This window comes from Sesamum indicum, linkage group LG2 (assembly GCF_026168435.1).
Source record: "Sesamum indicum cultivar Baizhima isolate 11 linkage group LG2, ASM2616843v1, whole genome shotgun sequence".
NCBI classification, from domain to species: Eukaryota; Viridiplantae; Streptophyta; class Magnoliopsida; order Lamiales; family Pedaliaceae; genus Sesamum; species Sesamum indicum.
The window spans coordinates 9,180,643-9,206,989 of record NC_142658.1 but is presented as its reverse complement, the minus strand read 5'-3'; positions in this window follow the sequence as shown (position 1 = coordinate 9,206,989).

The following is a 26,347-nucleotide window of genomic DNA, read 5'->3' as shown; positions in this document are numbered from 1 at the left end:
CTAGAAGTTAGTATAAAAGTGAAACAAACTTGCTTTAATAAAACCGTGCAAAATAGCTAAATTTTGAACGTTCTCAGAATTCGACGAAACTTGACCCAAACGTTGGTCTAGACCCAAGCATTTGTGTTGTAAATTTGCTAAGCGTAATAATAACTACAAGTTAGTATAAAAAGGAAACAAACTTGTTTTATTGAAACTGTGCAAAACAGCTAAATATTGAGCATTCTCGGAATTCGACGAAACTTGACCCAAACGTAGGTCTAGACCCAAGAGTTTGTGTGTTAAATTTTCTAAGCGTAATACTAACTACAAGTTACTATAAAAGGGAAACAAACTTGTTTTAATATAACCGTGAAAACAGCTAAATTTTGAACGTTCTCAGAATTCGACGAAACTTGACCCAAACGTTGGTCTAGACCCAAGCATTTGTGTTGTAAATTTGCTAAGCGTAATAATAACTACAAGTTAGTATAAAAGGGAAACAAACTTGTTTTAATAAAACCGTGCAAAACAGTTAATTTTTGAGCATTCTCAGCATTGGACGAACTTGACCCAAACGTTGGTCTAGACCCAAGAGTTTGTGTGTTTAATTTTCTAAGCGTAATAATAACTACAAGTTACTATAAAAGGGAAACAAACTTGTTTTAATAAAACCGTGCAAAACAGCTAACTTTTGGACGTTCTCAGAATTCAACGAAACTTGGCCCAATCGCAGGACTAGACCCATCCATTTGTGTTGTAAATATGCTAAGCGTAATAATAACTAGAAGTTAGTATAAAAGCGAAACAAACTTGCTTTAATAAAACCGTGCAAAATAGCTAAATTTTGAACGTTCTCAGAATTTGACGAAACTTGACCCAAACGTTGGTCTAGACCCAAGCATTTGTGTTGTAAATTTGCTAAGCGTAATAATAACTACAAGTTAGTATAAATGGGAAACAAACTTGTTTTAATGAAACTGTGCAAAACAGCTAAATATTGAGCATTCTCAGAATTCGACGAAACTTGACCCAAACGTAGGTCTAGACCCAAGAGTTTGTGTGTTAAATTTTCTAAGCGTAATAATAACTACAAGTTACTATAAAAGGGAAACAAACTTGTTTTAATATAACCGTGAAAACAGCTAAATTTTGAACGTTCTCAGAATTCGACGAAACTTGACCCAAACGTTGGTCTAGACCCAAGCATTTGTGTTGTAAATTTGCTAAGCGTAATAATAACTACAAGTTAGTATAAAAAGAAAACAAACAAGTTTTAATAAAACCGTGCAAAACAGCTAATTTTTGAGCATTCTCAGCATTGGATGAAACTTGACCCAAACGTTGGTCTAGACCCAAGGGTTTGTGTGTTAAATTTTCTAAGCGTAATAATAACTACAAGTTACTATAAAAGGGAAACAAACTTGTTTTATTAAAACCGTGCAAAACAGCTAACTTTTGGACGTTCTCAGAATTCAACGAAACTTGACCCAATCGGAGGACTAGACCCATCCATTTGTGTTGTAAATTTGCTAAGCGTAATAATAACTATAAGTTAGTATAAAAGCGAAACAAACTTGCTTTAATAAAACCGTGCAAAATAGCTAAATTTTGAACGTTCTCAGAATTCGACGACACTTGACCCAAACGTTGGTCTAGACCCAAGCATTTGTGTTGTAAATTTGCTAATCGTAATAATAACTACAAGTTAGTATAAAAGGGAAACAAACTTGTTTTAATAAAACTGTGCAAAACAGCTAAATATTGAGCATTCTCAGAATTCGACGAAACTTGACCCAAACGTAGGTCTAGACCCAAGAGTTTGTGTGTTAAATTTTCTAAGCGTAATAATAACTACAAGTTACTATAAAAGGGAAACAAACTTGTTTTAATATAACCGTGAAAACAACTAAATTTTGAACGTTCTCAGAATTCGACAAAACTTGACCCAAACGTTGGTCTAGACCCAAGCATTTGTGTTGTAAATTTGCTAAGCGTAATAATAACTACAAGTTAGTATAAAAGGCAAACAAACTTGTTTCAATAAAACCGTGAAAACAACTAAATTTTGAACGTTCTCAGAATTCGACGAAACTTGACCCAAACGTTGGTCTAGACCCAAGCATTTGTGTTGTAAATTTGCTAAGCGTAATAATAACTACAAGTTAGTATAAAAGGGAAACAAACAAGTTTTAATAAAACCGTGCAAAACAGCTAATTTTTGAGCATTCTCAGCATTGGATGAAACTTGACCCAAACGTTGGTCTAGACCCAAGGGTTTGTGTGTTAAATTTTCTAAGCGTAATAATAACTACAAGTTACTATAAAAGGGAAACAAACTTGTTTTAATCAAACCGTGCAAAACAGCTAACTTTTGGACATTCTCAGAATTCAACGAAACTTGACCCAATCGCAGGACTAGACCCATCCATTTGTGTTGTAAATTTGCTAAGCGTAATAATAACTAGAAGTTAGTATAAAAGCGAAACAAACTTGCTTTAATAAAACCGTGCAAAATAGCTAAATTTTGAACGTTCTCAGAATTCGACGACACTTGACCCAAATGTTGGTCTAGACCCAAGCATTTGTGTTGTAAATTTGCTAAGCGTAATAATAACTACAAGTTAGTATAAAAGGGAAACAAACTTGTTTTAATAAAACTGTGCAAAACAGCTAAATATTGAGCATTCTCAGAATTCGACGAAACTTGACCCAAACGTAGGTCTAGACCCAAGAGTTTGTGTGTTAAATTTTCTAAGCGTAATAATAACTACAAGTTACTATAAAAGGGAAACAAACTTGTTTTAATATAACCGTGAAAACAGCGAAATTTTGAACGTTCTCAAAATTCGACGAAACTTGAACCAAAGGTTGGTCTAGACCCAAGCATTTGTGTTGTAAATTTGCTAAGCGTAATAATAACTACAAGTTAGTATAAAAGGTTAACAAACTTGTTTTAATAAAACCTGTGCAAAACAGCTAATTTTTGAGCATTCTCAGCATTGGACGAAACTTGACCCAAACGTAGGTCTAGACCCAAGAGTTTGTATGTTAAATTTGAAGCGTAATAATAACTACAAGTTAGTATAAAAGGGAAACAAACTTGTTGTAATAAAACTGTGCAAAACAGCTAAATATTGAGCATTCTCAGAATTCGACGAAACTTGACCCAAACGTAGGTCTAGACCCAAGAGTTTGTGTGTTAAATTTTATAAGCGTAATAATAACTACAAGTTAGTATAAAAGGCAAACAAACTTGTTTCAATAAAACCGTGAAAACAACTAAATTTTGAACGTTCTCAGAATTCGACGAAACTTGACCCAAACGTTGGTCTAGACCCAAGCATTTGTGTTGTAAATTTGCTAAGCGTAATAATAACTACAAGTTAGTATAAAAGGGAAACAAACTTGTTTTAATAAAACCGTGCAAAACAGTTAATTTTTGAGCATTCTCAGCATTGGACGAACTTGACCCAAATGTAGGTCTAGACCCAAGAGTTTGTGTGTTTAATTTTCTAAGCGTAATAATAACTACAAGTTACTATAAAAGGGAAACAAACTTGTTTTAATATAACCGTGAAAACAGCTAAATTTTGAACGTTCTCAACATTCGACGAAACTTGAACCAAAGGTCGGTCTAGACCCAAGCATTTGTGTTGTAAATTTGCTAAGCGTATTAATAACTACAAGTTAGTATAAAAGGTTAACAAACTTGTTTTAATAAAACCTGTGCAAAACAGCTAATTTTTGAGCATTCTCAGCATTGGACGAAATTTGACCCAAACGTAGGTCTAGACCCAAGAGTTTGTATGTTAAATTTGAAGCGTAATAATAACTACAAGTTAGTATAAAAAGGAAACAAACTTGTTTTAATAAAACCGTGCAAAACAGTTAATTTTTGAGCATTCTCAGCATTGGACGAACTTGACCTAAACGTTGGTCTAGACCCAAGAGTTTGTGTGTTTAATTTTCTAAGCGTAATAATAACTACAAGTTACTATAAAAGGGAAACAAACTTGTTTTAATAAAACCGTTCAAAACAGCTAACTTTTGGATGTTCTCAGAATTCAACGATACTTGACCCAATCGCAGGACTAGACCCATCCATTTGTGTTGTAAATATGCTAAGCGTAATAATAACTAGAAGTTAGTATAAAAGCGAAACAAACTTGCTTTAATAAAACCGTGCAAAATAGCTAAATTTTGAACGTTCTCAGAATTCGACGAAACTTGACCCAAACGTTGGTCTAGACCCAAGCATTTGTGTTGTAAATTTGCTAAGCGTAATAATAACTACAAGTTAGTATAAAAAGGAAACAAACTTGTTTTAATGAAACTGTGCAAAACAGCTAAATATTGAGCATTCTCGGAATTCGCCGAAACTTGACCCAAACGTAGGTCTAGACCCAAGAGTTTGTGTGTTAAATTTTCTAAGCGTAATACTAACTACAAGTTACTATAAATGGGAAACAAACTTGTTTTAATATAACCGTGAAAACAGCTAAATTTTGAACGTTCTCAGAATTCGACGAAACTTGACCCAAACGTTGGTCTAGACCCAAGCATTTGTGTTGTAAATTTGCTAAGCGTAATAATAACTACAAGTTAGTATAAAAGGGAAACAAACTTGTTTTAATAAAATCGTGCAAAACAGTTAATTTTTGAGCATTCTCAGCATTGGACGAACTTGACCCAAACGTTGGTCTAGACCCAAGAGTTTGTGTGTTTAATTTTCTAAGCGTAATAATAACTACAAGTTACTATAAAAGGGAAACAAACTTGTTTTAATAAAACCGTGCAAAACAGCTAACTTTTGGACGTTCTCAGAATTCAACGAAACTTGACCCAATCGCAGGACTAGACCCATCCATTTGTGTTGTAAATATGCTAAGCGTAATAATAACTAGAAGTTAGTATAAAAGCGAAACAAACTTGCTTTAATAAAACCGTGCAAAATAGCTAAATTTTGAACGTTCTCAGAATTTGACGAAACTTGACCCAAACGTTGGTCTAGACCCAAGCATTTGTGTTGTAAATTTGCTAAGCGTAATAATAACTACAAGTTAGTATAAATGGGAAACAAACTTGTTTTAATGAAACTGTGCAAAACAGCTAAATATTGAGCATTCTCAGAATTCGACGAAACTTGACCCAAACGTAGGTCTAGACCCAAGAGTTTGTGTGTTAAATTTTCTAAGCGTAATAATAACTACAAGTTACTATAAAAGGGAAACAAACTTGTTTTAATATAACCGTGAAAACAGCTAAATTTTGAACGTTCTCAGAATTCGACGAAACTTGACCCAAACGTTGGTCTAGACCCAAGCATTTGTGTTGTAAATTTGCTAAGCGTAATAATAACTACAAGTTAGTATAAAAGGCAAACAAACTTGTTTCAATAAAACCGTGAAAACAGCTAAATTTTGAACATTCTCAGAATTCGACGAAACTTGACCCAAACGTTGGTCTAGACCCAAGCATTTGTGTTGTAAATTTGCTAAGCGTAATAATAACTACAAGTTAGTATAAAAAGAAAACAAACAAGTTTTAATAAAACCGTGCAAAACAGCTAATTTTTGAGCATTCTCAGCATTGGATGAAACCAAACGTTGGTCTAGACCCAAGGGTTTGTGTGTTAAATTTTCTAAGCGTAATAATAACTACAAGTTACTATAAAAGGGAAACAAACTTGTTTTATTAAAACCGTGCAAAACAGCTAACTTTTGGACGTTCTCAGAATTCAATGAAACTTGACCCAATCGGAGGACTAGACCCATCCATTTGTGTTGTAAATTTGCTAAGCGTAATAATAACTATAAGTTAGTATAAAAGCGAAACAAACTTGGTTTAATAAAACCGTGCAAAATAGCTAAATTTTGAACGTTCTCAGAATTCGACGACACTTGACCCAAACGTTGGTCTAGACCCAAGCATTTGTGTTGTAAATTTGCTAATCGTAATAATAACTACAAGTTAGTATAAAAGGGAACAAACTTGTTTTAATAAAACTGTGCAAAACAGCTAAATATTGAGCATTCTCAGAATTCGACGAAACTTGACCCAAACGTAGGTCTAGACCCAAGAGTTTGTGTGTTAAATTTTCTAAGCGTAATAATAACTACAAGTTACTATAAAAGGGAAACAAACTTGTTTTAATATAACCGTGAAAACAACTAAATTTTGAACGTTCTCAGAATTCGACAAAACTTGACCCAAACGTTGGTCTAGACCCAAGCATTTGTGTTGTAAATTTGCTAAGCGTAATAATAACTACAAGTTAGTATAAAAGGCAAACAAACTTGTTTCAATAATACCGTGAAAACAACTAAATTTTGAACGTTCTCAGAATTCGACGAAACTTGACCCAAACGTTGGTCTAGACCCAAGCATTTGTGTTGTAAATTTGCTAAGCGTAATAATAACTACAAGTTAGTATAAAAGGGAAACAAACAAGTTTTAATAAAACCGTGCAAAACAGCTAATTTTTGAGCATTCTCAGCATTGGATGAAACTTGACCCAAACGTTGGTCTAGACCCAAGGGTTTGTGTGTTAAATTTTCTAAGCGTAATAATAACTACAAGTTACTATAAAAGGGAAACAAACTTGTTTTAATCAAACCGTGCAAAACAGCTAACTTTTGGACATTCTCAGAATTCAACGAAACTTGACCCAATCGCAGGACTAGACCCATCCATTTGTGTTGTAAATTTGCTAAGCGTAATAATAACTAGAAGTTAGTATAAAAGCGAAACAAACTTGCTTTAATAAAACCGTGCAAAATAGCTAAATTTTGAACGTTCTCAGAATTCGACGACACTTGACCCAAACGTTGGTCTAGACCCAAGCATTTGTGTTGTAAATTTGCTAAGCGTAATAATAACTACAAGTTAGTATAAAAGGGAAACAAACTTGTTTTAATAAAACTGTGCAAAACAGCTAAATATTGAGCATTCTCAGAATTCGACGAAACTTGACCCAAACGTAGGTCTAGACCCAAGAGTTTGTGTGTTAAATTTTCTAAGCGTAATAATAACTACAAGTTACTATAAAAGGGAAACAAACTTGTTTTAATATAACCGTGAAAACAGCGAAATTTTGAACGTTCTCAAAATTCGACGAAACTTGAACCAAAGGTTGGTCTAGACCCAAGCATTTGTGTTGTAAATTTGCTAAGCGTAATAATAACTACAAGTTAGTATAAAAGGTTAACAAACTTGTTTTAATAAAACCTGTGCAAAACAGCTAATTTTTGAGCATTCTCAGCATTGGACGAAACTTGACCCAAACGTAGGTCTAGACCCAAGAGTTTGTATGTTAAATTTGAAGCGTAATAATAACTACAAGTTAGTATAAAAGGGAAACAAACTTGTTGTAATAAAACTGTGCAAAACAGCTAAATATTGAGCATTCTCAGAATTCGACGAAACTTGACCCAAACGTAGGTCTAGACCCAAGAGTTTGTGTGTTAAATTTTATAAGCGTAATAATAACTACAAGTTAGTATAAAAGGCAAACAAACTTGTTTCAATAAAACCGTGAAAACAACTAAATTTTGAACGTTCTCAGAATTCGACGAAACTTGACCCAAACGTTGGTCTAGACCCAAGCATTTGTGTTGTAAATTTGCTAAGCGTAATAATAACTACAAGTTAGTATAAAAGGGAAACAAACTTGTTTTAATAAAACCGTGCAAAACAGTTAATTTTTGAGCATTCTCAGCATTGGACGAACTTGACCCAAATGTAGGTCTAGACCCAAGAGTTTGTGTGTTTAATTTTCTAAGCGTAATAATAACTACAAGTTACTATAAAAGGGAAACAAACTTGTTTTAATATAACCGTGAAAACAGCTAAATTTTGAACGTTCTCAACATTCGACGAAACTTGAACCAAAGGTCGGTCTAGACCCAAGCATTTGTGTTGTAAATTTGCTAAGCGTATTAATAACTACAAGTTAGTATAAAAGGTTAACAAACTTGTTTTAATAAAACCTGTGCAAAACAGCTAATTTTTGAGCATTCTCAGCATTGGACGAAATTTGACCCAAACGTAGGTCTAGACCCAAGAGTTTGTATGTTAAATTTGAAGCGTAATAATAACTACAAGTTAGTATAAAAAGGAAACAAACTTGTTTTAATAAAACCGTGCAAAACAGTTAATTTTTGAGCATTCTCAGCATTGGACGAACTTGACCTAAACGTTGGTCTAGACCCAAGAGTTTGTGTGTTTAATTTTCTAAGCGTAATAATAACTACTAGTTACTATAAAAGGGAAACAAACTTGTTTTAATAAAACCGTTCAAAACAGCTAACTTTTGGATGTTCTCAGAATTCAACGATACTTGACCCAATCGCAGGACTAGACCCATCCATTTGTGTTGTAAATATGCTAAGCGTAATAATAACTAGAAGTTAGTATAAAAGCGAAACAAACTTGCTTTAATAAAACCGTGCAAAATAGCTAAATTTTGAACGTTCTCAGAATTCGACGAAACTTGACCCAAACGTTGGTCTAGACCCAAGCATTTGTGTTGTAAATTTGCTAAGCGTAATAATAACTACAAGTTAGTATAAAAAGGAAACAAACTTGTTTTAATGAAACTGTGCAAAACAGCTAAATATTGAGCATTCTCGGAATTCGCCGAAACTTGACCCAAACGTAGGTCTAGACCCAAGAGTTTGTGTGTTAAATTTTCTAAGCGTAATACTAACTACAAGTTACTATAAATGGGAAACAAACTTGTTTTAATATAACCGTGAAAACAGCTAAATTTTGAACGTTCTCAGAATTCGACGAAACTTGACCCAAACGTTGGTCTAGACCCAAGCATTTGTGTTGTAAATTTGCTAAGCGTAATAATAACTACAAGTTAGTATAAAAGGGAAACAAACTTGTTTTAATAAAATCGTGCAAAACAGTTAATTTTTGAGCATTCTCAGCATTGGACGAACTTGACCCAAACGTTGGTCTAGACCCAAGAGTTTGTGTGTTTAATTTTCTAAGCGTAATAATAACTACAAGTTACTATAAAAGGGAAACAAACTTGTTTTAATAAAACCGTGCAAAACAGCTAACTTTTGGACGTTCTCAGAATTCAACGAAACTTGACCCAATCGCAGGACTAGACCCATCCATTTGTGTTGTAAATATGCTAAGCGTAATAATAACTAGAAGTTAGTATAAAAGCGAAACAAACTTGCTTTAATAAAACCGTGCAAAATAGCTAAATTTTGAACGTTCTCAGAATTTGACGAAACTTGACCCAAACGTTGGTCTAGACCCAAGCATTTGTGTTGTAAATTTGCTAAGCGTAATAATAACTACAAGTTAGTATAAATGGGAAACAAACTTGTTTTAATGAAACTGTGCAAAACAGCTAAATATTGAGCATTCTCAGAATTCGACGAAACTTGACCCAAACGTAGGTCTAGACCCAAGAGTTTGTGTGTTAAATTTTCTAAGCGTAATAATAACTACAAGTTACTATAAAAGGGAAACAAACTTGTTTTAATATAACCGTGAAAACAGCTAAATTTTGAACGTTCTCAGAATTCGACGAAACTTGACCCAAACGTTGGTCTAGACCCAAGCATTTGTGTTGTAAATTTGCTAAGCGTAATAATAACTACAAGTTAGTATAAAAGGCAAACAAACTTGTTTCAATAAAACCGTGAAAACAGCTAAATTTTGAACATTCTCAGAATTCGACGAAACTTGACCCAAACGTTGGTCTAGACCCAAGCATTTGTGTTGTAAATTTGCTAAGCGTAATAATAACTACAAGTTAGTATAAAAAGAAAACAAACAAGTTTTAATAAAACCGTGCAAAACTGCTAATTTTTGAGCATTCTCAGCATTGGATGAAACTTGACCCAAACGTTGGTCTAGACCCAAGGGTTTGTGTGTTAAATTTTCTAAGCGTAATAATAACTACAAGTTACTATAAAAGGGAAACAAACTTGTTTTAATCAAACCGTGCAAAACAGCTAACTTTTGGACATTCTCAGAATTCAACGAAACTTGACCCAATCGCAGGACTAGACCCATCCATTTGTGTTGTAAATTTGCTAAGCGTAATAATAACTAGAAGTTAGTATAAAAGCGAAACAAACTTGCTTTAATAAAACCGTGCAAAATAGCTAAATTTTGAACGTTCTCAGAATTCGACGACACTTGACCCAAACGTTGGTCTAGACCCAAGCATTTGTGTTGTAAATTTGCTAAGCGTAATAATAACTACAAGTTAGTATAAAAGGGAAACAAACTTGTTTTAATAAAACTGTGCAAAACAGCTAAATATTGAGCATTCTCAGAATTCGACGAAACTTGACCCAAACGTAGGTCTAGACCCAAGAGTTTGTGTGTTAAATTTTCTAAGCGTAATAATAACTACAAGTTACTATAAAAGGGAAACAAACTTGTTTTAATATAACCGTGAAAACAGCGAAATTTTGAACGTTCTCAAAATTCGACGAAACTTGAACCAAAGGTTGGTCTAGACCCAAGCATTTGTGTTGTAAATTTGCTAAGCGTAATAATAACTACAAGTTAGTATAAAAGGTTAACAAACTTGTTTTAATAAAACCTGTGCAAAACAGCTAATTTTTGAGCATTCTCAGCATTGGACGAAACTTGACCCAAACGTTGGTCTAGACCCAAGAGTTTGTATGTTAAATTTGAAGCGTAATAATAACTACAAGTTAGTATAAAAGGGAAACAAACTTGTTTTAATAAAACTGTGCAAAACAGCTAAATATTGAGCATTCTCAGAATTCGACGAAACTTGACCCAAACGTAGGTCTAGACCCAAGGGTTTGTGTGTTAAATTTTATAAGCGTAATAATAACTACAAGTTAGTATAAAAGGCAAACAAACTTGTTTCAATAAAACCGTGAAAACAACTAAATTTTGAACGTTCTCAGAATTCGACGAAACTTGACCCAAACGTTGGTCTAGACCCAAGCATTTGTGTTGAAAATTTGCTAAGCGTAATAATAACTACAAGTTAGTATAAAAGGGAAACAAACTTGTTTTAATAAAACCGTGCAAAACAGTTAATTTTTGAGCATTCTCAGCATTGGACGAACTTGACCCAAATGTAGGTCTAGACCCAAGAGTTTGTGTGTTTAATTTTCTAAGCGTAATAATAACTACAAGTTACTATAAAAGGGAAACAAACTTGTTTTAATATAACCGTGAAAACAGCTAAATTTTGAACGTTCTCAACATTCGACGAAACTTGAACCAAAGGTCGGTCTAGACCCAAGCATTTGTGTTGTAAATTTGCTAAGCGTATTAATAACTACAAGTTAGTATAAAAGGTTAACAAACTTGTTTTAATAAAACCTGTGCAAAACAGCTAATTTTTGAGCATTCTCAGCATTGGACGAAATTTGACCAAAACGTAGGTCTAGACCCAAGAGTTTGTATGTTAAATTTGAAGCGTAATAATAACTACAAGTTAGTATAAAAAGGAAACAAACTTGTTTTAATAAAACCGTGCAAAACAGTTAATTTTTGAGCATTCTGAGCATTGGACGAACTTGACCTAAACGTTGGTCTAGACCCAAGAGTTTGTGTGTTTAATTTTCTAAGCGTAATAATAACTACAAGTTACTATAAAAGGGAAACAAACTTGTTTTAATAAAACCGTGCAAAACAGCTAACTTTTGGATGTTCTCAGAATTCAACGAAACTTGACCCAATCGCAGGACTAGACCCATCCATTTGTGTTGTAAATATGCTAAGCGTAATAATAACTAGAAGTTAGTATAAAAGCGAAACAAACTTGCTTTAATAAAACCGTGCAAAATAGCTAAATTTTGAACGTTCTCAGAATTCGACGAAACTTGACCCAAACGTTGGTCTAGACCCAAGCATTTGTGTTGTAAATTTGCTAAGCGTAATAATAACTACAAGTTAGTATAAAAAGGAAACAAACTTGTTTTAATGAAACTGTGCAAAACAGCTAAATATTGAGCATTCTCAGAATTCGACGAAACTTGACCCAAACGTAGGTCTAGACCCAAGAGCTTGTGTGTTAAATTTTCTAAGCGTAATACTAACTACAAGTTACTATAAAAGGGAAACAAACTTGTTTTAATATAACCGTGAAAACAGCTAAATTTTGAACGTTCTCAGAATTCGACGAAACTTGACCCAAACGTTGGTCTAGACCCAAGCATTTGTGTTGTAAATTTGCTAAGCGTAATAATAACTACAAGTTAGTATAAAAGGGAAACAAACTTGTTTTAATAAAACCGTGCAAAACAGTTAATTTTTGAGCATTCTCAGCATTGGACGAACTTGACCCAAACGTTGGTCTAGACCCAAGAGTTTGTGTGTTTAATTTTCTAAGCGTAATAATAACTACAAGTTACTATAAAAGGGAAACAAACTTGTTTTAATAAAACCGTGCAAAACAGCTAACTTTTGGACGTTCTCAGAATTCAACGAAACTTGACCCAATCGCAGGACTAGACCCATCCATTTGTGTTGTAAATATGCTAAGCGTAATAATAACTAGAAGTTAGTATAAAAGCGAAACAAACTTGCTTTAATAAAACCGTGCAAAATAGCTAAATTTTGAACGTTCTCAGAATTTGACGAAACTTGACCCAAACGTTGGTCTAGACCCAAGCATTTGTGTTGTAAATTTGCTAAGCGTAATAATAACTACAAGTTAGTATAAATGGGAAACAAACTTGTTTTAATGAAACTGTGCAAAACAGCTAAATATTGAGCATTCTCAGAATTCGACGAAACTTGACCCAAACGTAGGTCTAGACCCAAGAGTTTGTGTGTTAAGTTTTCTAAGCGTAATAATAACTACAAGTTACTATAAAAGGGAAACAAACTTGTTTTAATATAACCGTGAAAACAGCTAAATTTTGAACGTTCTCAGAATTCGACGAAACTTGACCCAAACGTTGGTCTAGACCCAAGCATTTGTGTTGTAACTTTGCTAAGCGTAATAATAACTACAAGTTAGTATAAAAGGCAAACAAACTTGTTTCAATAAAACCGTGAAAACAGCTAAATTTTGAACGTTCTCAGAATTCGACGAAACTTGACCCAAACGTTGGTCTAGACCCAAGCATTTGTGTTGTAAATTTGCTAAGCGTAATAATAACTACAAGTTAGTATAAAAAGAAAACAAACAAGTTTTAATAAAACCGTGCAAAACAGCTAATTTTTGAGCATTCTCAGCATTGGATGAAACTTGACCCAAACGTTGGTCTAGACCCAAGGGTTTGTGTGTTAAATTTTCTAAGCGTAATAATAACTACAAGTTACTATAAAAGGGAAACAAACTTGTTATATTAAAACCGTGCAAAACAGCTAACTTTTGGACGTTCTCAGAATTCAACGAAACTTGACCCAATCGGAGGACTAGACCCATCCATTTGTGTTGTAAATTTGCTAAGCGTAATAATAACTATAAGTTAGTATAAAAGCGAAACAAACTTGCCTTAATAAAACCGTGCAAAATAGCTAAATTTTGAACGTTCTCAGAATTCGACGACACTTGACCCAAACGTTGGTCTAGACCCAAGCATTTGTGTTGTAAATTTGCTAATCGTAATAATAACTACAAGTTAGTATAGAAGGGAAACAAACTTGTTTTAATAAAACTGTGCAAAACAGCTAAATATTGAGCATTCTCAGAATTCGACGAAACTTGACCCAAACGTAGGTCTAGACCCAAAAGTTTGTGTGTTAAATTTTCTAAGCGTAATAATAACTACAAGTTACTATAAAAGGGAAACAAACTTGTTTTAATATAACCGTGAAAACAGCGAAATTTTGAACGTTCTCAAAATTCGACGAAACTTGAACCAAAGGTTGGTCTAGACCCAAGCATTTGTGTTTTAAATTTGCTAAGCGTAATAATAACTACAAGTTAGTATAAAAGGTTAACAAACTTGTTTTAATAAAACCTGTGCAAAACAGCTAATTTTTTAGCATTCTCAGCATTGGACGAAACTTGACCCAAACGTAGGTCTAGACCCAAGAGTTTGTATGTTAAATTTGAAGCGTAATAATAACTACAAGTTAGTATAAAAGGGAAACAAACTTGTTTTAATAAAACCGTGCAAAACAGTTAATTTTTGAGCATTCTCAGCATTGGACGAACTTGACCCAAATGTTGGTCTAGACCAAAGAGTTTGTGTGTTTAATTTTGTAAGCGTAATAATAACTACAAGTTACTATAAAAGGGAAACAAACTTGTTTTAATATAACCGTGAAAACAGCTAAATTTTTAACGCTCTCAACATTCGACAAAACTTGAACCAAAGGTCGGTCTAGACCCAAGCATTTGTGTTGTAAATTTGCTAAGCGTATTAATAACTACAAGTTAGTATAAAAGGTTAACAAACTTGTTTTAATAAAACCTGTGCAAAACAGCTAATTTTTGAGCATTCTCAGCATTGGACGAAACTTGACCCAAACGTAGGTCTAGACCCAAGAGTTTGTATGTTAAATTTGAAGCGTAATAATAACTACAAGTTAGTATAAAAGGGAAACAAACTTGTTTTAATAAAACCGTGCAAAACAGTTATTTTTTGAGCATTCTCAGCATTGGACGAACTTGACCCAAATGTAGGTCTAGACCCAAGAGTTTGTGTGTTTAATTTTCTAAGCGTAATAATAACTACAAGTTACTATAAAAGGGAAACAAACTTGTTTTAATATAACCGTGAAAACAGCTAAATTTTGAACGTTCTCAGAATTCGACGAAACTTGACCCAAACGTAGGTCTAGACCCAAGAGTTTGTATGTTAAATTTGAAGCGTAATAATAACTACAAGTTAGTATAAAAGGGAAACAAACTTGTTTTAATAAAACCGTGCAAAACAGTTAATTTTTGAGCATTCTCAGCATTGGACGAACTTTACCCAAATGTAGGTCTAGACCCAGAGTTTGTGTGTTTAATTTTCTAAGCGTAATAATAACTACAAGTTACTATAAAAGGGAAACAAACTTGTTTTAATATAACCGTGAAAACAGCTAAATTTTGAACGTTCTCAACATTCGACGAAACTTGAACCAAAGGTCGGTCTAGACCCAAGCATTTGTGTTGTAAATTTGCTAAGCGTATTAATAACTACAAGTTAGTATAAAAGGTTAACAAACTTGTTTTAATAAAACTTGTGCAAAACAGCTAATTTTTGAGCATTCTCATCATTGGACGAAACTTGACCCAAACGTAGGTCTAGACCCAAGAGTTTGTATGTTAAATTTGAAGCGTAATAATAACTACAAGTTAGTATAAAAAGGAAACAAACTTGTTTTTTAATAAAACCGTGCAAAACAGTTAATTTTTGAGCATTCTCAGCATTGGACGAACTTGACCTAAACGTTGGTCTAGACCCAAGAGTTTGTGTGTTTAATTTTCTAAGCGTAATAATAACTACAAGTTACTATAAAAGGGAAACAAACTTGTTTTAATAAAACCGTGCAAAACAGCTAACTTTTGGATGTTCTCAGAATTCAACGAAACTTGACCCAATCGCAGGACTAGACCCATCCATTTGTGTTGTAAATATGCTAAGCGTAATAATAACTAGAAGTTAGTATAAAAGCGAAACAAACTTGCTTTAATAAAACCGTGCAAAATAGCTAAATTTTGAACGTTCTCAGAATTCGACGAAACTTGACCCAAACGTTGGTCTAGACCCAAGCATTTGTGTTGTAAATTTGCTAATCGTAATAATAACTACAAGTTAGTATAGAAGGGAAACAAACTTGTTTTAATAAAACTGTGCAAAACAGCTAAATATTGAGCATTCTCAGAATTCGACGAAACTTGACCCAAACGTAGGTCTAGACCCAAAAGTTTGTGTGTTAAATTTTCTAAGCGTAATAATAACTACAAGTTACTATAAAAGGGAAACAAACTTGTTTTAATATAACCGTGAAAACAGCGAAATATTGAACGTTCTCAAAATTCGACGAAACTTGAACCAAAGGTTGGTCTAGACCCAAGCATTTGTGTTTTAAATTTGCTAAGCGTAATAATAACTACAAGTTAGTATAAAAGGTTAACAAACTTGTTTTAATAAAACCTGTGCAAAACAGCTAATTTTTTAGCATTCTCAGCATTGGACGAAACTTGACCCAAACGTAGGTCTAGACCCAAGAGTTTGTATGTTAAATTTGAAGCGTAATAATAACTACAAGTTAGTATAAAAGGGAAACAAACTTGTTTTAATAAAACCGTGCAAAACAGTTAATTTTTGAGCATTCTCAGCATTGGACGAACTTGACCCAAATGTTGGTCTAGACCAAAGAGTTTGTGTGTTTAATTTTGTAAGCGTAATAATAACTACAAGTTACTATAAAAGGGAAACAAACTTGTTTTAATATAACCGTGAAAACAGCTAAATTTTTAACGTTCTCAACATTCGACAAAACTTGAACCAAAGGTCGGTCTAGACCCAAGCATTTGTGTTGTAAATTTGCTAAGCGTATTAATAACTACAAGTTAGTATAAAAGGTTAACAAACTTGTTTTAATAAAACCTGTGCAAAACAGCTAATTTTTGAGCATTCTCAGCATTGGACGAAACTTGACCCAAACGTAGGTCTAGACCCAAGAGTTTGTATGTTAAATTTGAAGCGTAATAATAACTACAAGTTAGTATAAAAGGGAAACAAACTTGTTTTAATAAAACCGTGCAAAACAGTTAATTTTTGAGCATTCTCAGCATTGGACGAACTTGACCCAAATGTAGGTCTAGACCCAAGAGTTTGTGTGTTTAATTTTCTAAGCGTAATAATAACTACAAGTTACTATAAAAGGGAAACAAACTTGTTTTAATATAACCGTGAAAACAGCTAAATTTTGAACGTTCTCAGAATTCGACGAAACTTGACCCAAACGTAGGTCTAGACCCAAGAGTTTGTATGTTAAATTTGAAGCGTAATAATAACTACAAGTTAGTATAAAAGGGAAACAAACTTGTTTTAATAAAACCGTGCAAAACAGTTAATTTTTGAGCATTCTCAGCATTGGACGAACTTGACCCAAATGTAGGTCTAGACCCAGAGTTTGTGTGTTTAATTTTCTAAGCGTAATAATAACTACAAGTTACTATAAAAGGGAAACAAACTTGTTTTAATATAACCGTGAAAACAGCTAAATTTTGAACGTTCTCAACATTCGACGAAACTTGAACCAAAGGTCGGTCTAGACCCAAGCATTTGTGTTGTAAATTTGCTAAGCGTATTAATAACTACAAGTTAGTATAAAAGGTTAACAAACTTGTTTTAATAAAACTTGTGCAAAACAGCTAATTTTTGAGCATTCTCATCATTGGACGAAACTTGACCCAAACGTAGGTCTAGACCCAAGAGTTTGTATGTTAAATTTGAAGCGTAATAATAACTACAAGTTAGTATAAAAAGGAAACAAACTTGTTTTTTAATAAAACCGTGCAAAACAGTTAATTTTTGAGCATTCTCAGCATTGGACGAACTTGACCTAAACGTTGGTCTAGACCCAAGAGTTTGTGTGTTTAATTTTCTAAGCGTAATAATAACTACAAGTTACTATAAAAGGGAAACAAACTTGTTTTAATAAAACCGTGCAAAACAGCTAACTTTTGGATGTTCTCAGAATTCAACGAAACTTGACCCAATCGCAGGACTAGACCCATCCATTTGTGTTGTAAATATGCTAAGCGTAATAATAACTAGAAGTTAGTATAAAAGCGAAACAAACTTGCTTTAATAAAACCGTGCAAAATAGCTAAATTTTGAACGTTCTCAGAATTCGACGAAACTTGACCCAAACGTTGGTCTAGACCCAAGCATTTGTGTTGTAAATTTGCTAAGCGTAATAATAACTACAAGTTAGTATAAAAAGGAAACAAACTTGTTTTAATGAAACTGTGCAAAACAGCTAAATATTGAGCATTCTCAGAATTCGACGAAACTTGACCCAAACGTCGGTCTAGACCCAAGAGTTTGTGTGTTAAATTTTCTAAGCGTAATAATAACTACAAGTTACTATAAAAGGAAAACAAACTTGTTTTAATATAACCGTGAAAACAGCTAAATTTTGAACGTTCTCAGAATTCGACGAAACTTGACCCAAACGTTGGTCTAGACCCAAGCATTTGTGTTGTAAATTTGCAAAGCGTAATAATAACTACAAGTTAGTATAAAAGGCAAACAAACTTGTTTCAATAAAACCGTGAAAACAGCTAAATTTTGAACGTTCTCAGAATTCGACGAAACTTGACCCAAACGTTGGTCTAGACCCAAGCATTTGTGTTGTAAATTTGCTAAGCGTAATAATAACTACAAGTTAGTATAAAAAGAAAACAAACAAGTTTTAATAAAACCGTGCAAAACAGCTAATTTTTGAGCATTCTCAGCATTGGATGAAACTTGACCCAAACGTTGGTCTAGACCCAAGGGTTTGTGTGTTAAATTTTCTAAGCGTAATAATAACTACAAGTTACTATAAAAGGGAAACAAACTTGTTATATTAAAACCGTGCAAAACAGCTAACTTTTGGACGTTCTCAGAATTCAACGAAACTTGACCCAATCGGAGGACTAGACCCATCCATTTGTGTTGTAAATTTGCTAAGCGTAATAATAACTATAAGTTAGTGTAAAAGCGAAACAAACTTGCTTTAATAAAACCGTGCAAAATAGCTAAATTTTGAACGTTCTCAGAATTCGACGACACTTGACCCAAACGTTGGTCTAGACCCAAGCATTTGTGTTGTAAATTTGCTAATCGTAATAATAACTACAAGTTAGTATAGAAGGGAAACAAACTTGTTTTAATAAAACTGTGCAAAACAGCTGAATATTGAGCATTCTCAGAATTCGACGAAACTTGACACAAACGTAGGTCTAGACCCAAAAGTTTGTGTGTTAAATTTTCTAAGCGTAATAATAACTACAAGTTACTATAAAAGGGAAACAAACTTGTTTTAATATAACCGTGAAAACAGCGAAATTTTGAACGTTCTCAAAATTCGACGAAACTTGAACCAAAGGTTGGTCTAGACCAAAGCATTTGTGTTGTAAATTTGCTAAGCGTAATAATAACTACAAGTTAGTATAAAAGGTTAACAAACTTGTTTTAATAAAACCTGTGCAAAACAGCTAATTTTTGAGCATTCTCAGCATTGGACGAAACTTGACCCAAACGTAGGTCTAGACCCAAGAGTTTGTATGTTAAATTTGAAGCGTAATAATAACTACAAGTTAGTATAAAAGGGAAACAAACTTGTTTTAATAAAACCGTGCAAAACAGTTAATTTTTGAGCATTCTCAGCATTGGACGAACTTGACCCAAATGTTGGTCTAGACCCAAGAGTTTGTGTGTTTAATTTTGTAAGCGTAATAATAACTACAAGTTACTATAAAAGGGAAACAAACTTGTTTTAATATAACCGTGAAAACAGCTAAATTTTTAACGTTCTCAACATTCGACAAAACTTGAACCAAAGGTCGGTCTAGACCCAAGCATTTGTGTTGTAAATTTGCTAAGCGTATTAATAACTACAAGTTAGTATAAAAGGTTAACAAACTTGTTTTAATAAAACCTGTGCAAAACAGCTAATTTTTGAGCATTCTCAGCATTGGACGAAACTTGACCCAAACGTAGGTCTAGACCCAAGAGTTTGTATGTTAAATTTGAAGCGTAATAATAACTACAAGTTAGTATAAAAGGGAAACAAACTTGTTTTAATAAAACCGTGCAAAACAGTTAATTTTTGAGCATTCTCAGCATTGGACGAACTTGACCCAAATGTAGGTCTAGACCCAGAGTTTGTGTGTTTAATTTTCTAAGCGTAATAATAACTACAAGTTACTATAAAAGGGAAACAAACTTGTTTTAATATAACCGTGAAAACAGCTAAATTTTGAACGTTCTCAACATTCGACGAAACTTGAACCAAAGGTCGGTCTAGACCCAAGCATTTGTGTTGTAAATTTTCTAAGCGTATTAATAACTACAAGTTAGTATAAAAGGTTAACAAACTTGTTTTAATAAAACCTGTGCAAAACAGCTAATTTTTGAGCATTCTCATCATTGGACGAAACTTGACCCAAACGTAGGTCTAGACCCAAGAGTTTGTATGTTAAATTTGAAGCGTAATAATAACTACAAGTTAGTATAAAAAGGAAACAAACTTGTTTTTTAATAAAACCGTGCAAAACAGTTAATTTTTGAGCATTCTCAGCATTGGACGAACTTGACCTAAACGTTGGTCTAGACCCAAGAGTTTGTGTGTTTAATTTTCTAAGCGTAATAATAACTACAAGTTACTATAAAAGGGAAACAAACTTGTTTTAATAAAACCGTGCAAAACAGCTAACTTTTGGATATTCTCAGAATTCAACGAAACTTGACCCAATCGCAGGACTAGACCCATCCATTTGTGTTGTAAATATGCTAAGCGTAATAATAACTAGAAGTTAGTATAAAAGCGAAACAAACTTGCTTTAATAAAACCGTGCAAAATAGCTAAATTTTGAACATTCTCAGAATTCGACGAAACTTGACCCAAACGTTGGTCTAGACCCAAGCATTTGTGTTGTAAATTTGCTAAGCGTAATAATAACTACAAGTTAGTATAAAAAGGAAACAAACTTGTTTTAATGAAACTGTGCAAAACAGCTAAATATTGAGCATTCTCAGAATTCGACGAAACTTGACCCAAACGTAGGTCTAGACCCAAGAGTTTGTGTGTTAAATTTTCTAAGCGTAATACTAACTACAAGTTACTATAAAAGGGAAACAAACTTGTTTTAATATAACCGTGAAAACAGCTAAATTTTGAACGTTCTCAGAATTCGACGAAACTTGACCCAAACGTTGGTCTAGACCCAAGCATTTGTGTTGTAAATTTGCTAAGCGTAATAATAACTACAAGTTAGTATAAAAGGGAAACAAACTTGTTTTAATAAAACCGTGCAAAACAGTTAATTTTTGAGCATTCTCAGCATTGGACGAACTTGGCCCAAACGTTGGTCTAGACCCAAGAGTTTGTGTGTTTAATTTTCTAAGCGTAATAATAACTACAAGTTACTATAAAAGGGAAACAAACTTGTTTTAATAAAACCGTGCAAAACAGCTAACTTTTGGACGTTCTCAGAATTCAACGAAACTTGACCCAATCGCAGGACTAGACCCATCCATTTGTGTTGTAAATATGCTAAGCGTAATAATAACTAGAAGTTAGTATAAAAGCGAAACAAACTTGCTTTAATAAAACCGTGCAAAATAGCTAAATTTTGAACGTTCTCAGAATTTGACGAAACTTGACCCAAACGTTGGTCTAGACCCAAGCATTTGTGTTGTAAATTTGCTAAGCGTAATAATAACTACAAGTTAGTATAAATGGGAAACAAACTTGTTTTAATGAAACTGTGCAAAACAGCTAAATATTGAGCATTCTCAGAATTCGACGAAACTTGACCCAAACGTAGGTCTAGACCCAAAAGTTTGTGTGTTAAATTTTCTAAGCGTAATAATAACTACAAGTTACTATAAAAGGGAAATAAACTTGTTTTAATATAACCGTGAAAACAGCGAAATTTTGAACGTTCTCAAAATTCGACGAAACTTGAACCAAAGGTTGGTCTAGACCCAAGCATTTGTGTTGTAAATTTGCTAAGCGTAATAATAACTACAAGTTAGTATAAAAGGTTAACAAACTTGTTTTAATAAAACCTGTGCAAAACAGCTAATTTTTGAGCATTCTCAGCATTGGACGAAACTTGACCCAAACGTAGGTCTAGACCCAAGAGTTTGTATGTTAAATTTGAAGCGTAATAATAACTACAAGTTAGTATAAAAGGGAAACAAACTTGTTTTAATAAAACCGTGCAAAACAGTTAATTTTTGAGCATTCTCAGCATTGGACGAACTTGACCCAAATGTAGGTCTAGACCCAAGAGTTTGTGTGTTTAATTTTCTAAGCGTAATAATAACTACAAGTTACTATAAAAGGGAAACAAACTTGTTTTAATATAACCGTGAAAACAGCTAAATTTTGAACGTTCTCAACATTCGACGAAACTTGAACCAAAGGTCGGTCTAGACCCAAGCATTTGTGTTGTAAATTTGCTAAGCGTATTAATAACTACAAGTTAGTATAAAAGGTTAACAAACTTGTTTTAATAAAACCTGTGCAAAACAGCTAATTTTTGAGCATTCTCATCATTGGACGAAACTTGACCCAAACGTTGGTCTAGACCCAAGAGTTTGTATGTTAAATTTGAAGCGTAATAATAACTACAAGTTAGTATAAAAAGGAAACAAACTTGTTTTTTAATAAAACCGTGCAAAACAGTTAATTTTTGAGCATTCTCATCATTGGACGAACTTGACCTAAACGTTGGTCTAGACCCAAGAGTTTGTGTGTTTAATTTTCTAAGCGTAATAATAACTACAAGTTACTATAAAAGGGAAACAAACTTGTTTTAATAAAACCGTGCAAAACAGCTAACTTTTGGATGTTCTCAGAATTCAACGAAACTTGACCCAATCGCAGGACTAGACCCATCCATTTGTGTTGTAAATATGCTAAGCGTAATAATAACTAGAAGTTAGTATAAAAGCGAAACAAACTTGCTTTAATAAAATCGTGCAAAATAGCTAAATTTTGAACGTTCTCAGAATTCGACGAAACTTGACCCAAACGTTGGTCTAGACCCAAGCATTTGTGTTGTAAATTTGCTAAGCGTAATAATAACTACAAGTTAGTATAAAAAGGAAACAAACTTGTTTTAATGAAACTGTGCAAAACAGCTAAATATTGAGCATTCTCAGAATTCGACGAAACTTGACCCAAACGTAGGTCTAGACCCAAGAGTTTGTGTGTTAAATTTTCTAAGCGTAATACTAACTACAAGTTACTATAAAAGGGAAACAAACTTGTTTTAATATAACCGTGAAAACAGCTAAATTTTGAACGTTCTCAGAATTCGACGAAACTTGACCCAAACGTTGGTCTAGACCCAAGCATTTGTGTTGTAAATTTGCTAAGCGTAATAATAACTACAAGTTAGTATAAAAGGGAAACAAACTTGTTTTAATAAAACCGTGCAAAACAGTTAATTTTTGAGCATTCTCAGCATTGGACGAACTTGACCCAAACGTTGGTCTAGACCCAAGAGTTTGTGTGTTTAATTTTCTAAGCGTAATAATAACTACAAGTTACTATAAAAGGGAAACAAACTTGTTTTAATAAAACCGTGCAAAACAGCTAACTTTTGGACGTTCTCAGAATTCAACGAAACTTGACCCAATCGCAGGACTAGACCCATCCATTTGTGTTGTAAATATGCTAAGCGTAATAATAACTAGAAGTTAGTATAAAAGCGAAACAAACTTGCTTTAATAAAACCGTGCAAAATAGCTAAATTTTGAACGTTCTCAGAATTTGACGAAACTTGACCCAAACGTTGGTCTAGACCCAAGCATTTGTGTTGTAAATTTGCTAAGCGTAATAATAACTACAAGTTAGTATAAATGGGAAACAAACTTGTTTTAATGAAACTGTGCAAAACAGCTAAATATTGAGCATTCTCAGAATTCGACGAAACTTGACCCAAACGTAGGTCTAGACCCAAGAGTTTGTGTGTTAAATTTTCTAAGCGTAATAATAACTACAAGTTACTATAAAAGGGAAACAAACTTGTTTTAATATAACCGTGAAAACAGCTAAATTTTGAACGTTCTCAGAATTCGACGAAACTTGACCCAAACGTTGGTCTAGACCCAAGCATTTGTGTTGTAAATTTGCTAAGCGTAATAATAACTACAAGTTAGTATAAAAGGCAAACAAACTTGTTTCAATAAAACCGTGAAAACAGCTAAATTTTGAACGTTCTCAGAATTCGACGAAACTTGACCCAAACGTTGGTCTAGACCCAAGCATTTGTGTTGTAAATTTGCTAAGCGTAATAATAACTACAAGTTAGTATAAAAAGAAAACAAACAAGTTTTAATAAAACCGTGCAAAACAGCTAATTTTTGAGCATTCTCAGCATTGGATGAAACTTGACCCAAACGTTGGTCTACACCCAAGGGTTTGTGTGTTAAATTTTCTAAGCGTAATAGTAACTACAAGTTACTATAAAAGGGAAACAAACTTGTTTTATTAAAACCGTGCAAAACAGCTAACTTTTGGACGTTCTCAGAATTCAACGAAACTTGACCCAATCGGAGGACTAGACCCATCCATTTGTGTTGTAAATTTGCTAAGCGTAATAATAACTATAAGTTAGTATAAAAGCGAAACAAACTTGCTTTAATAAAACCGTGCAAAATAGCTAAATTTTGAACGTTCTCAGAATTCGACGACACTTGACCCAAACGTTGGTCTAGACCCAAGCATTTGTGTTGTAAATTTGCTAATCGTAATAATAACTACAAGTTAGTATAAAAGGGAAACAAACTTGTTTTAATTAAACTGTGCAAAACAGCTAAATATTGAGCATTCTCAGAATTCGACGAAACTTGACCCAAACGTAGGTCTAGACCCAAAAGTTTGTGTGTTAAATTTTCTAAGCGTAATAATAACTACAAGTTACTATAAAAGGGAAACAAACTTCTTTTAATATAACCGTGAAAACAGCGAAATTTTGAACGTTCTCAAAATTCGACGAAACTTGAACCAAAGGTTGGTCTAGACCCAAGCATTTGTGTTGTAAATTTGCTAAGCGTAATAATAACTACAAGTTAGTATAAAAGGTTAACAAACTTGTTTTAATAAAACCTGTGCAAAACAGCTAATTTTTTAGCATTCTCAGCATTGGACGAAACTTGACCCAAACGTAGGTCTAGACCCAAGAGTTTGTATGTTAAATTTGAAGCGTAATAATAACTACAAGTTAGTATAGAAGGGAAACAAACTTGTTTTAATAAAACCGTGCAAAACAGTTAATTTTTGAGCATTCTCAGCATTGGACGAACTTGACCCAAATGTTGGTCTAGACCCAAGAGTTTGTGTGTTTAATTTTGTAAGCGTAATAATAACTACAAGTTACTATAAAAGGGAAACAAACTTGTTTTAATATAACCGTGAAAACAGCTAAATTTTTAACGTTCTCAACATTCGACAAAACTTGAACCAAAGGTCGGTCTAGACCCAAGCATTTGTGTTGTAAATTTGCTAAGCGTATTAATAACTACAAGTTAGTATAAAAGGTTAACAAACTTGTTTTAATAAAACCTGTGCAAAACAGCTAATTTTTGAGCATTCTCAGCATTGGACGAAACTTGACCCAAACGTAGGTCTAGACCCAAGAGTTTGTATGTTAAATTTGAAGCGTAATAATAACTACAAGTTAGTATAAAAGGGAAACAAACTTGTTTTAATAAAACCGTGCAAAACAGTTAATTTTTGAGCATTCTCAGCATTGGACGAACTTGACCCAAATGTAGGTCTAGACCCAAGAGTTTGTGTGTTTAATTTTCTAAGCGTAATAATAACTACAAGTTACTATAAAAGGGAAACAAACTTGTTTTAATATAACCGTGAAAACAGCTAAATTTTGAACGTTCTCAACATTCGACGAAACTTGAACCAAAGGTCGGTCTAGACCCAAGCATTTGTGTTGTAAATTTTCTAAGCGTATTAATAACTACAAGTTAGTATAAAAGGTTAACAAACTTGTTTTAATAAAACCTGTGCAAAACAGCTAATTTTTGAGCATTCTCATCATTGGACGAAACTTGACCCAAACGTAGGTCTAGACCCAAGAGTTTGTATGTTAAATTTGAAGCGTAATAATAACTACAAGTTAGTATAAAAAGGAAACAAACTTGTTTTTTAATAAAACCGTGCAAAACAGTTAATTTTTGAGCATTCTCAGCATTGGACGAACTTGACCTAAACGTTGGTCTAGACCCAAGAGTTTGTGTGTTTAATTTTCTAAGCGTAATAATAACTACAAGTTACTATAAAAGGGAAACAAACTTGTTTTAATAAAACCGTGCAAAACAGCTAACTTTTGGATGTTCTCAGAATTCAACGAAACTTGACCCAATCGCAGGACTAGACCCATCCATTTGTGTTGTAAATATGCTAAGCGTAATAATAACTAGAAGTTAGTATAAAAGCGAAACAAACTTGCTTTAATAAAACCGTGCAAAATAGCTAAATTTTGAACGTTCTCAGAATTCGACGAAACTTGACCCAAACGTTGGTCTAGACCCAAGCATTTGTGTTGTAAATTTGCTAAGCGTAATAATAACTACAAGTTAGTATAAAAAGGAAACAAACTTGTTTTAATGAAATTGTGCAAAACAGCTAAATATTGAGCATTCTCAGAATTCGACGGAACTTGACCCAAACGTAGGTCTAGACCCAAGAGTTTGTGTGT